We start from the raw sequence: 12,961 nt of genomic DNA on the forward strand, positions 1-12,961 counted from the left end.
ATTTATACGTGTCGTACAGAAACTCATTTTTAGCAATCCTAGGCCAGATGGTGAAACCAGCCCGCCTTTTCTGGGATCCGTCCTCGACACATCTTCTAACCTCCCCAACTGTCTCAACCACGAATACTTCACCCCAGGACACAATCAGAGCTGATCGGTTACAGGCCATTTATACGATGGTGTGACTTAATCACTAGCCGTTGAGGAGAAGCCATTTTCAAACCTTCCCTTTGACCATAGGGAGAGTTTTCATACTTTAGTCTAAGCGTGTGGTGGAAGGAGGTGGTGGGAGGTGAGGTCTTTCATCTTCAAGCAGGAGAGCGTTCCGGCCGCACAGTCAGAAGGTCTGGGTTCCGGTCATGACCTAATAAATGTGTGCCTGTGAGTCAGCCATTTCATACCCTGAATTTGAGATTCACGATCGATGAAATGGGGGTCATGTTACCTGCTTAACAGAGTTGTTTTCAAGTCTTAAAACGATCATTTACTTTGATGTTCTTTGTAAGTTGCAGGCACTCTGCCAATGGAAAGACTTGCTTTCTCCGGCCATAAACACATTGACCTCTCCTGCCAATCCCCTAGGTCAGGCTTCCAGCCAAGAGCACACTGTCCAAAGGGCTAAAAATCATATGAGCTGATACATATTGAGTCCTTCCTAAGTACCAGGCAGTGTTCTGAACTCTGAAGCTTATAATGCGTTTAAGCAACACAACAGGCTTATCAGGTAGCTACCGTTGGAGTCATCATCACCCCCATTTTGCAGAGAAGGAAACTGGGGTGCAGGAAGATTAACTTACCCATGTTTACCAGCCAGTATGTGGTGGGCTGGAATGTGCATCCTGGTGACCTGGCTTGAGAGCAGACTTATTTCAACTCCACTCTACCACAAGGAGTATAAATCCTGTCTAAAGAGTGTTGTCTCTGTGACGTCAGAAGATTCCACTCTTCTGTGGAAAACTAAAACTAAAAAGCGGATAGGTAAATGAGGTAGAGGAGAAAATACTTTGGGACACACGTTGGGCAGAGGCGAGGTGAGTAGAGCCAGAGGTGCTAAAGATGGATGAGAAGGGATGAAGGGCCGAGGAGGCAGTCTGTATTCACCAGGCTTAAATCATCCACCCATGGGTGGACACTCATCCTGGCTCCGTGTGTCCCCTGCCTGAGAGAGGCAGATAAATCATAGTTGCTCGTCGGGCTAATTGGCAAGTTATAGCGACTGGCCAGATGGACTTGCCCTGTGTCTTTTGGAAAGTGCACGTGTGTGTTGGCTCCGGGCGCCTCCCATCNNNGAACCCCCTGGCTCAGAGGCCTGCTCTGCTCCTTGCCATGGCAACATCCACAGGGCAGGCTGATGTCGTAGAGAGACAGGCGTATGGACATTGCACGCCCACGGTTCAGGTTCAGGTCCCTCTGTCCCACTTGCACACCACCACATGATGATGAACACCCCAATACTTCTCTTTGCTCCCTCTGTATGCTTTACGTTGATGTAACGAGCTGGGTGATAATTTGGTCTCTGAGCCTCTCTGCTCTGTGACCCCTGGGACAGCATACACGTTGGTGTACATGGAGGTTACTTGGAACACCGTTTTCCACAGGGCACCCCACATTTCACCATAGTCCATAATTTCACCCTCTTCCACCAAAAAAATCTACCAAGTTACGAATAAGCAGTGAAAATGATATTTAATTTCTTATAACCCCCCTTTCTGTAGCCACCACTGATAATGAAAGTGATGCCAGTAAAGAAAACGATGAACTTGAAGTTGATGTGATATTTTTTTCATATTTTGCGTATGTGATATTCCAGGACGGTGCTGAGCTGGTTGCGAGGACTATCTTATTTAATCTTTGCAACAACCCCATTAGCCAATTATCATCATTATCTTGATCTTGAACCTCAAAACTCTTCCATAGAATTCGAAATAGTTACATAGTGTTAATAATTAAGTCATATAATTATTAAATTGCAGAGCAGGGATTCAAACCAAGGTATGACTCCTGAGTTGTTCATGTTCCCATTGGTTACTGGTAGTAACAGACCTATTTTCCCCAAATCAAGTGCGCACTTGAAGGAGAAGATAAGAGAAGGGAACGACCTGAGCACCCACATATTGAAACAAGCAGTCTTTGATAATCAAAAGCTGACAGCATATATGTACTTATCTGAGCACTTGAGAAAACATACATTTATGTGAGAGCCTGGAGAGAAAATAAACCTTAAAGAGCTAGCTATTTGAAAGCACTTCTTAGAAATGGGTACATCTCACGTATTAAATGCTGAAAGCAGTAACCTTTGGAGAGTGACTGACCTGAGGGGCAGGGAAAAAAAGCCTTTCCATTTTCGTTTGTGCAACTCTGTGTTATTGGAATTTGTATGCCTATATGATTTGACGTCATTTTTAAAAACAACAACCAGGAGGAAAGAAGTATCATTTACATCCCCGAATATGAAGCTGGGCGGTCCAGAGCAAATTTACCGAGATATTACTGAAGTCTCCACTTCAGGATCGCTCCCCGGGCTCCGTACTTAATTTTGTATTCGTCATTTTGTGTAAGTCTCTGGCACCACGAAATAAGGAATTGCCCCATGAAGAAGACATACTTGGTAATAAATACCAAAAATATAAAAGATTAAGGTAAAACATCATGTTTACCATCGTGCTTTGCTCTGAAGCAAAGGGCTAGCATGTTTAAATGTAATTTTGAGTAATTTTGAATACCATCTAAAGTAATCTTAAAAAATGATATTCTTTTTTAAAAATTTAATAATTTAAAATACAACGTAGAAGGCAGCACATTTCCTGTTCTTTGTTCCTTTCTCGGTGACTTTTCAATTCCTCTTTCCTCCAAGTGTGTCTGCTTTGTCATAGAGGTTGAAGAGACAGCAAGGCAATTTCAGCAGGGAATTTTATGCAGATGCAGTATTTATGACGGCAGTCCTGGGGAGAGTCTGTGATTAATGATCACATATAACCTGGTTCAATATATATATTTTTAAAGTAGTCTTCCTTATCGGCAGCAGTGCAGTACAAAGGGGTATATCCACGGCAGGATCTCTTAATCCGAGGACACAGACCAATGGGTCAGTTGGGTATTGTTTATAACCTTTAAGATCAATGGTTTCGAAGGTCATGTGTGGCACACATACATTCAGCCTGCCGGTAGCAAGTCTATTTCCTGGATATGTTAACAAAACTGCTAACGTTCACTATTTTCTCTACCTGGCCTTGGACGCTATTTATTTTTCCAAACAACTCTTGGAAGACAGATTCGCCATACCCATTCGATCCAGGAACGTTCAGCCACCACGTCCCTCTGACCGCCCGCTTCTCCTCTCCAGAAATTAGTCATGAACTTGCATCATTGAGAGGATAATTATGTGTCCAGAGCGGCAGCGGGGACAACCATAAAAATAAGAAACTCACCCAAGTGAGGTTATTGGAGAAGTGTGTTGGAATCGCACCACCTCTTAGCATCTTTTCTCTTTATGGCTCGTTTTTTTCCAGAATCTTTTCACTGCAGGGTGTTTTGATTCTGAACCCTGGCTGCACTTGAGAAATACCCCAGGGGGAGCTTTTGAAAAAATACGATGACAGGGCTGTATGGCTAGAGACTTCATTCGATTGGTGGAGCCCAAGTGTCGGTATTTTTTAAAAGCTTTCTAGAGGATTCAGGGGCACAGCGAGTTTGAAGCCTCTGCTCTGTGCCCCTGACTAACCGCTCCCATCACTCTGCTCTGTGGAAGACCGGCAGTGGATTTCAGCTCTTGAGATGTCCTTCCCCCCCTTCCCTGCCTTTGCTCTGCCCTCCAGGGACCCTTCTCTTCCGTTTACACTCACTCATTCACTCATTCATTCATTCATTCATTCAAGAAGCATTTACCAGGTATGTACTAAGTGTCTGACACGGGGCTAATATGGGAGGGTTACAAAAAATGATAATCGTGGAAATTCAGGCATTGTCTTTGAAGAGTCAGAGTTTATCAGATAGATGACAAGCCACTGACCATCCATTTGCCTCGGACTATGGGGTGGGGTTCCCTGGATGTGGGACTTTTGTTTTAAATTATTTTTTTATTATTATGTTCAATTAGCCAGCATATAGGACATCATTAGTTTTTGATGTAGTCTTCAACGATTCATTAGTTGCGTATAACACCCAGTGCTCATCATATCACGTGCCTTCCTTAATACCCATCACCCGGTTACCCCATCATCCCATTCCCCTCCCTCCATAACCCTCAGTTTGGTTCCAGAGTCCAGAGTCCCTCATGGTTTGTCTCCCTCTCTGATTTCTCCCCATTCAGTTTTCCCTGTCCTCCCCTGTGGTCTTCCACGCTATTCCTTATGTTCCACATATATGTGAAACCATATGATAATTGTCTTTCTCTGCTTGACTTATTGACTTAGCATATCCCTTCCAGTTCCATCCATGTCAATGCACATGGTAGGTATTCATGCTTTCTGATGGCTGAGTAATATTCCATTGTATATATGAACCACATCTTTTTTATCCATTCATCTGTTGAAGGACATCTCAATTCCTTCCATGGACATTGGCTATCATGGACATTGCTGCTATGAACATTGGGGTGCAAATGCCCCTTCTTTTCACTACATCTGTATCTTTGAGGTAAATACCTAGTAGTGCAATTACTGGGTCGTAAGGTAGCTCTATTTTTAACATCTTGAGGAAACTCCATACTGTTTTCCAGAGTGGCTCTACAAGCTTATATTCCCACCAACAGTGTTAGAGGGTTCCCTTTTCCCCCCCCCGGATGTGGGAATTTCAAGACTAAAACCAGGAGAGTCTTGGGCAGTAGAGAAGTAACATTTAAAAAGAAGAAAAGAAAAAAAAAATCTTTTATCTTCAAGCTCATAGAGGGTAGGGGTCCAGATAGGGACACCATGCCTAGTTAAATTTGAGTTTCAGATAGAAAACAAATAATTTTTTAGTGTAAGTATATTTTATCTAAATTTTTCTCCCCCAAATCTTGTAGCCCTAATAGAGGGTGAATTCTCATTTTAAACTTGCAACTCAACTAATGGAGAGAAGCAACTCCTCCCCCCACCAACCCCACCACATAAAAAAAGCTGTGTCAGCTGAGACATAATGGGGTTCAGTCTCTTGGTAACGGGCACATCAAATGAGCTACGTGTGCCTGTGTGGGACAGAGATATAAACGAGTGAAATCACTGCTTAACATTTTTGGTGTTTTTTTTTTTTTCTTTTTTTTCCTACCAACGATTCCCATATGGCCAAACTTTGGTGATTCGCAGCGATGAGCAGGAGACTAACCCCAGTGCAGCGTGTTATCTGGATACTGATGGATTACAGAGTGGCCTAGCAGCACAAAGGAAGAACTAGCAGTTGAGGCACATCTAGCAAAACTTGGGAGAAATACAGAAAACATTATTTTTGGCTCCTTGTCAAGTACTGGCTGTTTATAATTCATGACATTTTAAATTAAAACTCGGCCAAGGGACGCACAAATAATGGGTGATCATTTCAGATTTGGGGTCTATCTCTAGCGTAGACTATTTTCGTTTCAGCTGCGGGTTCCTCTCAGAGTACCTGTGTGGGGGCACACAATTAGAAGAGGCGAGGGCCCCGAGAAGCTATATGACCTTCTGTGAAATTCAGATAATGTTACAAAATAGGTCTTTGTGGTAGTTTGCCAACAATCTCTCATCCTTTGTATGTCTTCTTATGTATTTGACGCTGTTCCTTGACCCTTCCAGAAAGCAGGGAGTCTGTCGACCTACCCTTGGAACATGGGCCAAACCTGTGAGTTGCTTTCACCAGCAGAAAAATGACACTGGGTGAATTCCAGAGCTTAGGCCTCAAGGTTCCTGGTGGCTTTTGCCTCTCCGGCCACACTCGTGGCTGAGCTGTCAGAAATGCCTGGTCTGAGGGGCACCTGGGTGGCTCAGTGGGTTCAGCCTCCGACTCTTGATTTCAACTCAGTCATGATCTCAGGGGGGTGAGATCAAGCCCCATAATGGCCTCCATGCTGGACGTGCAGACTGCTTGGGATTCCCCCTCACCCTCTGCCTCCTCCCATCACCTCTCCACTCCACCCTACCTTCCTGCTCGCATGTGCACATGCCCTCTCTCTAAAAAACAAACAAACAAACAAACAAACAAACAAACAAATGCGTGGTCTGAAAATGGATAGGCCTGCAGCCAAGAACTTGCTGGCCCGGAAACCTACAACGGCAGGGCTCAACTCACCTCCCCAGTGATATGCTAAGGACCAAAGTGAATGAGGTTGACTCAGAAGTTCAGGCTCAAGGTGGAAACATTACTCACCCAGAGGAAGCTCAGCCTCCTAACTGGTCTTACTGTGTGCAGCCCAGTGAGCTTTCTCAAGTGCCATGTTCACCATGCTCTTCCCTTGCTTCCGATGTTTCAGGAACCAGGGCTTGGGGCAAGAGTACATGTGGAATCTCATGTTAATATAGCTAAATACAGTACAAGGGTAAAAATCAATTCAACAAACTGATGAACAGAAGATATCTTGTGACATGTATGCCTTTTGTTGACAAAATAGCACCACAACATGTAACGTTATGGGTTTTTTTTTTTTAACATGAATGAAGTCAGGGGCACCTGGGTGGCTCATTTGGTTGAGTGTCCGACTTTGATCTCAGCTTAGGTCTTAATCTCAGGGTCATGAGTTGGGCCCCACATTGGGTTTCACAGTGGTTCTAACCTACTTAGAAGAAGTATATATATATATATATATGAATGAAAACAGAAAAATAGTAAAAAAACCCTAAATCATATTATTGTGCATGTCTGGGTATTCTAATACAGTCTGATTATGTTAGGATGGTTAAGAAAATAAAGACACAAAATATATAGCTTCTTATATATTCTGTAATATTCATCTTAGCAAAATCACTACTTATGTTTTTTAAAAAGTATTTATTTATCAGAGAGAGAGAGAGAGAGAGAGAATAAGTGGGGGAGGGGCAGAGGGTGAGGGAGAAGCACATTCCCCACTGAGCAGGGAGCCTGATATGGGGCTCGATCCCAGGACTCTGGGATCATGATCTGAGCCAAAGGCAGACGCTTAACTGACTGAGCCACCCAGGCGTCCCACTAATTATGGTTTTAATCAAGATTTTCACATAATTTATGTTTTAGTGATAGTAAAGAATTGATCTAAAGAATTGAAAATCTTAAAAACGTGCAAAATTCATGTTGGATATATTTTTACCAATAATATACGGTAAAGTAAATGTAGAAAATGACAAATGAAGATCATTTTTCATATGTCTGTTCAAAAAGGACTTTAGTCCAAAAAGGTCAAAGTTATCTGTAAAATTAAAAGGCAAAAGCCCAGTTATAATGAAAGACTATCAGAACAAGACATTTTATTTATTTTTTTTATAAAGATTTTATTTATTTATTTGACAGAGATAGAGACAGCCAGCGAGAGAGGGAACACAAGCAGGGGGAGTGGGAGAGGAAGAAGCAGGCTCATAGCGGAGGAGCCTGATGTGGGGATCCCTTTCCAATAGAAGTAAGGAAGGGAAGCTTCTTTTTATACTTTTTTATCCTCTTCGGTGGTTTGAATATTTCTTTATTGTGTGCACACATTATTCTTATTGAAAAACACGAGCTTGAAAAAGTACATGCACTCGGGAGTTAATATATTGAAGAGGCCATGTGTCTATCTTTTTAATCCTTGTTGTGTCAACATGGGTTTATATTATTTAACAGACTGTCATTCTGCCTTGGTCGGCTCAGGCTGCCGTGACCAAATACTGCAGAGTGGGGGCTCAGACAACAGAGCATAAGTCTCTCCCAGTTTCTACAGGTAGAAAGTACAAGATCAGGGTGTTGACAGGCTTGGTTTCTCCTGAGGCCCCTCCCTTCGGTGTGCAGAGGGTCACCTTGTCCCTGTGTCCTCACGTGGTCTTTTTGTTGTGTCCAGATTCCCTCAGATCAGATGAGGACCCATCTAGAAGACCTCGTGTGACCTTGATGAGCTCTTTAAAGGTCCTATCTCTAAATGCAGTCCTGTTCGGAAATACTGAGCGTTAAGGCTTTCACATGTGATCTGGGGAGGGGGGCACAATTCAGCCCATAACAATTCTCATTATCCCATTTACACCATCAGAATACATAAATCCCTTTATATCAGTAAAGGGTGATTTACGTATTCCTCTTTACATCATTTGAACAATTCACTCCTATCTTTCTTATTATAACAATAATTAATATTTAACATGTATTTAATGCTGACTGCCTGTCAGGCTGACACTCTTTTTTTTTTTTTAAGATTTTACTTATTTATTTGTCAGAGAGAGAGAGAGAACAAGCAGGGTGAGCAGCAGGCAGACAGAGAAGCAGACTCCCCATTGAGCAAGGACCCGGATGCAGGACTCGAGCCCAGGACCCCAGGATCAAGACCTGAGCCAAAGGCAGACGCTAAGCGACTGAGCCACCCAGGCGCCCCTGACACTCATTATTTTATTTGTATTCCAGTATTCAAGCTGCACAGCAACTGTATGACCTAGATGCTGCGATTATTCCCATTGTGCTGGCCAGAAAGCTGAAGTGTGAAGATGTCCGTGGGCTTGCCAAGTTCATGACCAGTCAGTGGAGAAGGCCCTTTGCCTACACAAGAGCTCGTTAGGTAATTCTTGGGAGAAAGGTGAGGGGGGTTCCCTGGCCAGAGTTTAAACTCCTGTATGTTAGTTTCATTTACTCATTTCTGTCTTTCTAGCATTTCAGCTCCCTGCCTGGCAAACACTTGGTACTCAATAGATACTGAGAAGATGCTGGCTGGCTTAAGTCACTGTTAGTTTCTTTTGAGAAATAAAGAGATGATAGGTAAGTGTCTTTGCAATTTATTCCCCCGAACATCCCAAAGCTAGCCTGATGACGTGGTCCAACTCGGAAGCTGAACCAAGGTGCTTCGTACATGTGTGAGTCCAGCCACCTCAAGAGATTGAAGGGTTTGCTGAAGGCCCCCCATTCAATGGGTGACAGATAAAAAGTGAGAGCTTTAGTCCATTTCTGGTTCACTTACTGTACTCTTAACACCTCGCCACACCGCTGGAGAGTGAAATGACCTGGGAGCATTTGGAGGAGAGAGAGGGAGAAACACATGTGGTGTGTTCTTTTAAAAATACTTGCTCGAGTTCTCTGAAAAAGAGAACCCCCCAACTCACCGCTTTCCTTTATGGCAATCAGATATTTACTGAATATAACTCAGAGCCAGTTTGAGATTCAGGGAACTTAGTGTCATTTTCAGAATAGCCACACAGCATTTTGAAATGTATGATGAAAAAAAAAGAAAAAGCCCACTTCTGTTGGGCGAGCAATGAATGCGGTTTCTGCCCGCAAACTTGCGGATCACGACGGTACCCGTGCAGATCGCTGGTTGTCGCCCTGTGCCACCTACCCACTGGGCTTCCACGTTGTAGACAGTTTCAGCTGTAGCCTTGAATGGAAAGCCCTGGGGTCTCAGTGAGCTTTCCATTAGAATCCAATTCATTGTTGTTTCCTCCTTCAGCCATCTGGATACTACTGTGAGCAAATGGGAAACACCAATGCTTTATCAAAGTGCAGAATGATGAAATCCTAAGCACTTCAAAGGGTTCCTAGTTTTTTCCACTTAGAAATCAAATTCGATCGTGTTACTCTTTTTGCCCCTCTTATTGTAGCCGATTCTGTGTTAACTTAATAGGCCTTCTTTGACTTTCCGTCTTGTAAAAATAGGATCGAGGTTGTTTACTGGCAATTTCTTAAACACTTCCCTTACTCAAACAAACACAGAGGTGTTTCGCCTTGTTCTAAATTGGTGTTTTCATTGTACACACCTGCTCATAACATACAGATTTACTTCCTTTTATTTAGTCTTCTGCTATGTGTAAAACTGATTGGTTCTACCATTTACTTCATACATAATTTTAAAGAATTTTATCTTTTTTTAAACCATTTAATTGGCTTATCTGGAGATGGTAAATTTGAATTATTTCAGGGGTAACCTGGGGGAAATAAATTCCAGCTTGGAAAGAAGTTTAGGTGTCTCTGCTGAAGGATTTTATAATTGATACTGTTTTTTGTTCCCATCAGCACACTGTGGAAAGTAATAGAAACAATTTTAAATGCCGGAGGGCCAAGCCTCATGCACAACGGTTCAAGTGTAATTCTGTTTCAGTATAGACGCCTTTGGTTCAGTTCTGTATGTGATTGGACCCGCAAAAGGCAGAGACTCCACAAACTCATTACAATCAAATGGGACTCAAATTCTCTTGCCTAATGTCATAATAAGCAATTATGAGCATCTTCTCAGCATTCAGATAGGGTAATAGTGAACCCCTAGAGAGACATTCTATGCTGGCAGGCTCTGGCCGATGGAATGTACATTGTGCTCAATGGACCCCTCAAGGCAGGACGGGTAGCTAGATGCCAAGGCAGATTGCCCTCACTATTTACGGGAGACACTACCTTCCATGATGACTTGGGTTTTATAAGCTGAGTGGTTATAATAATATGTGTGTTCATTCTGGAGAATTCTCTGTGGCAACAGAACAAACAGCCTTTCCCATCTATTTCCCATTTTCATGAGAGGATAGCAAACGAAACTTGTCTTTTAACTTCACGTTTCTCTGACGGCCATGGCCGGGAAAATGCAAGTTGCTGCTGTGTGCTGCCATTTCACGTTCAGTTAAATGTCCTTTTGTCTGCTCTGGGAAAGGCAGCAGATTTTGCATGATCGGGGGGACTATTGGTAGAGATAATTAGGTAAGTAAACACTTGCCAAACTGCGCAAGGCATTGAGTAGTGCCTCTGACTTATTGGAAAGTTCCCCTGCAAACAAATGTTACTAAATCGTCGTATTCTTTTCAGCCGGGTCCTCACAGCAACATGGCGTGGGCTCTTTTTTCATGAGTTAAGAAGGAGATTCAACCAGATGACTTCTAAGGGATAGTCTTGCTCAAAATGTATGATTCAGCATAATCACGATAAGATGACATTGAGACATCTTGTATTATTTAAATTGGATATCTTGAGAAGAATGTACTTTCCATAAGGACCCAGTCTACACGGTACAAGTAAAATAGAAATGTGGGCCAAATTAAACAGCTTTAAAACAAGTATCAGCATTAAACATTTTTTTAACGTGAAGAAAAACATAGAGAAATGGGGTTCAGTTTGCAGAAATTATTGAATTATTTTCATATATCCCTCATTTGCACCTTACCTACTTCCAAAAACTATTTAAGGCCCAAAGTACACATTGAAAATTGAACCATTATAGTCACTCCCAATGTGTAGAATATTTAAAGACGTTCTATCTATTTATTGTCCCTCCAGCAAAGTCAATGTAGTGATTTTGTTTGTCTTACCAGATGGCCCTGCTGTATGGTTGATCTGATCCACAATGGCAGCCGCGGTTACTGAAATAGTCAGAAGCCTGATGGGACCATCCCATGCGAAGATGGTCAGAGCCAAGCCTCAACTACATCCCAACGAGTCTCTTTGATACATACAAATCATGAAAGGATTCCCTTTGGGCTCTTTTTAACCATCAAAATGAGTTATTTTAAGACTGTCCTACCTTGAGATGGCTATTTTTACTTTTGTAAATTACAAATGTCATGCTTTCTTCCCGGGAGTGTAGTCTCTTTAGGTTAACAAAAACGGTTGTCAATAAAGGGGCTAGCACCCGCTTTTCACAAACATAGTGACATTCTTCTGTTTATCAAAATCAGATGCAGGGATTTTCATAGCATATCGACAGAAAGGCGAATACAAATGTATAAGCAGTCACAAACACATCACATTGAAAATATTTTTGCGTTGAAAAAAAATTGGTTTGCTTGACTTCCACATTGGCTCATCATTCGCAGTAATATTTATTTACGCAATTAGGCTCAAGGATTGGGTGGAGGGATTAAAAACAAACTAATCAACAACAAACAATCAAGGAATGATGGGAGATTGGCCACAGTTGAACAGTTGCCTGGAGTTCAAAAGGCCTGCTTTACACATTGGTGTTCATAATTCTGATTCCTTCTGTAAAGACTCCAGCTCCCTGTTTCTATCTGATATCAAGCACTGGGTAACGCCGAGAACGAAGCACAAAACAATGCTCCCAAGTGCGAGAAAGACATTTTTTTTTCATGCTTTTAGCAATGTGACCTTAGGTATTGATTTATAGTCCGCCGCAGCCCCCCAGAGCAAAAGGGAACATTGATAATTAAGTCAGTATCTGCACTTTCTAAAATAGTGCTGACTTGCAACAAAGAGAGACCCTTTATTTTTCCTCTCTGTCTCCCCGTGAATGCAGATGCAGGCACTGACCTCTGACCTTTCTCCAAATTCTCTAGCTGCAGCTGCTGTTTTTCCTTCTCTGGGCCTTTAGCTGCTGATAGACTGGTAAGATTCATTAAATGGTGTGTGTGCAATTTTCTTTTAAGCAAACATGAAACAATTTATACCCCAAGACTTACTTATAAAATATATCTTTACTGAGCTCAGAAAGAAAGTCAATGCTTTCATTGGGGCGCCTATCAGGGATTTGCCAGATAAACACCTAGGCCAATTGACTAAAATAAGAAAACACAGAAAAGTTTTTTTTGAAGAATTTTATGTTAAACTTTGAACTTTCCATTGTAAAACTCCCAAGATTGTAAAGCAAATTGAGTCAGAAATCTCTCCCCCCTTTTTTTTTATATTCCATTAGAGTCATTACTGAAATAGGGCCACAAAAGGTAATAGCAATAAAACCAAATACCTTGAGGTGTGTATGCAAATTATATGCTAATATATGATAATCTGAGTACCATGTTCTGTGGCCATAAAAAATACTAAATGCAGCTAATTAAAGGTAGGTACGTTGCTGTGTTTTATACTTCACAGCAATACGAGGAAGGTAGTATATTATGATAATTATAGCCTCGCTTGCCTTGGGGAATACATCCAACATTTT

General features: G+C 42.1%; 1 long non-coding RNA gene across 11 annotated transcripts in view; it reads left to right on the forward strand.

Annotated features, from left to right (window-relative positions):
* LOC103678386 overlaps positions 1–11,703 on the forward strand; it is a 99,547-nt gene extending 87,844 nt beyond the window's left edge. For all 11 annotated transcript variants that reach the window (XR_005838828.1, XR_005838829.1, XR_005838822.1 and 8 more), the window contains 3 exons: positions 8,503–8,653; positions 8,744–8,850; positions 11,379–11,703. This is a non-coding gene — a long non-coding RNA (uncharacterized LOC103678386). The remainder of the gene's footprint in view (positions 1–8,502; positions 8,654–8,743; positions 8,851–11,378) is intronic.
* Positions 11,704–12,961: the final 1,258 nt, after the last annotated feature.

This window comes from Ursus maritimus, unplaced genomic scaffold (genome assembly GCF_017311325.1).
Source record: "Ursus maritimus isolate PB19 unplaced genomic scaffold, ASM1731132v1 scaffold_30, whole genome shotgun sequence".
Classification (NCBI taxonomy): Eukaryota; Metazoa; Chordata; class Mammalia; order Carnivora; family Ursidae; genus Ursus; species Ursus maritimus.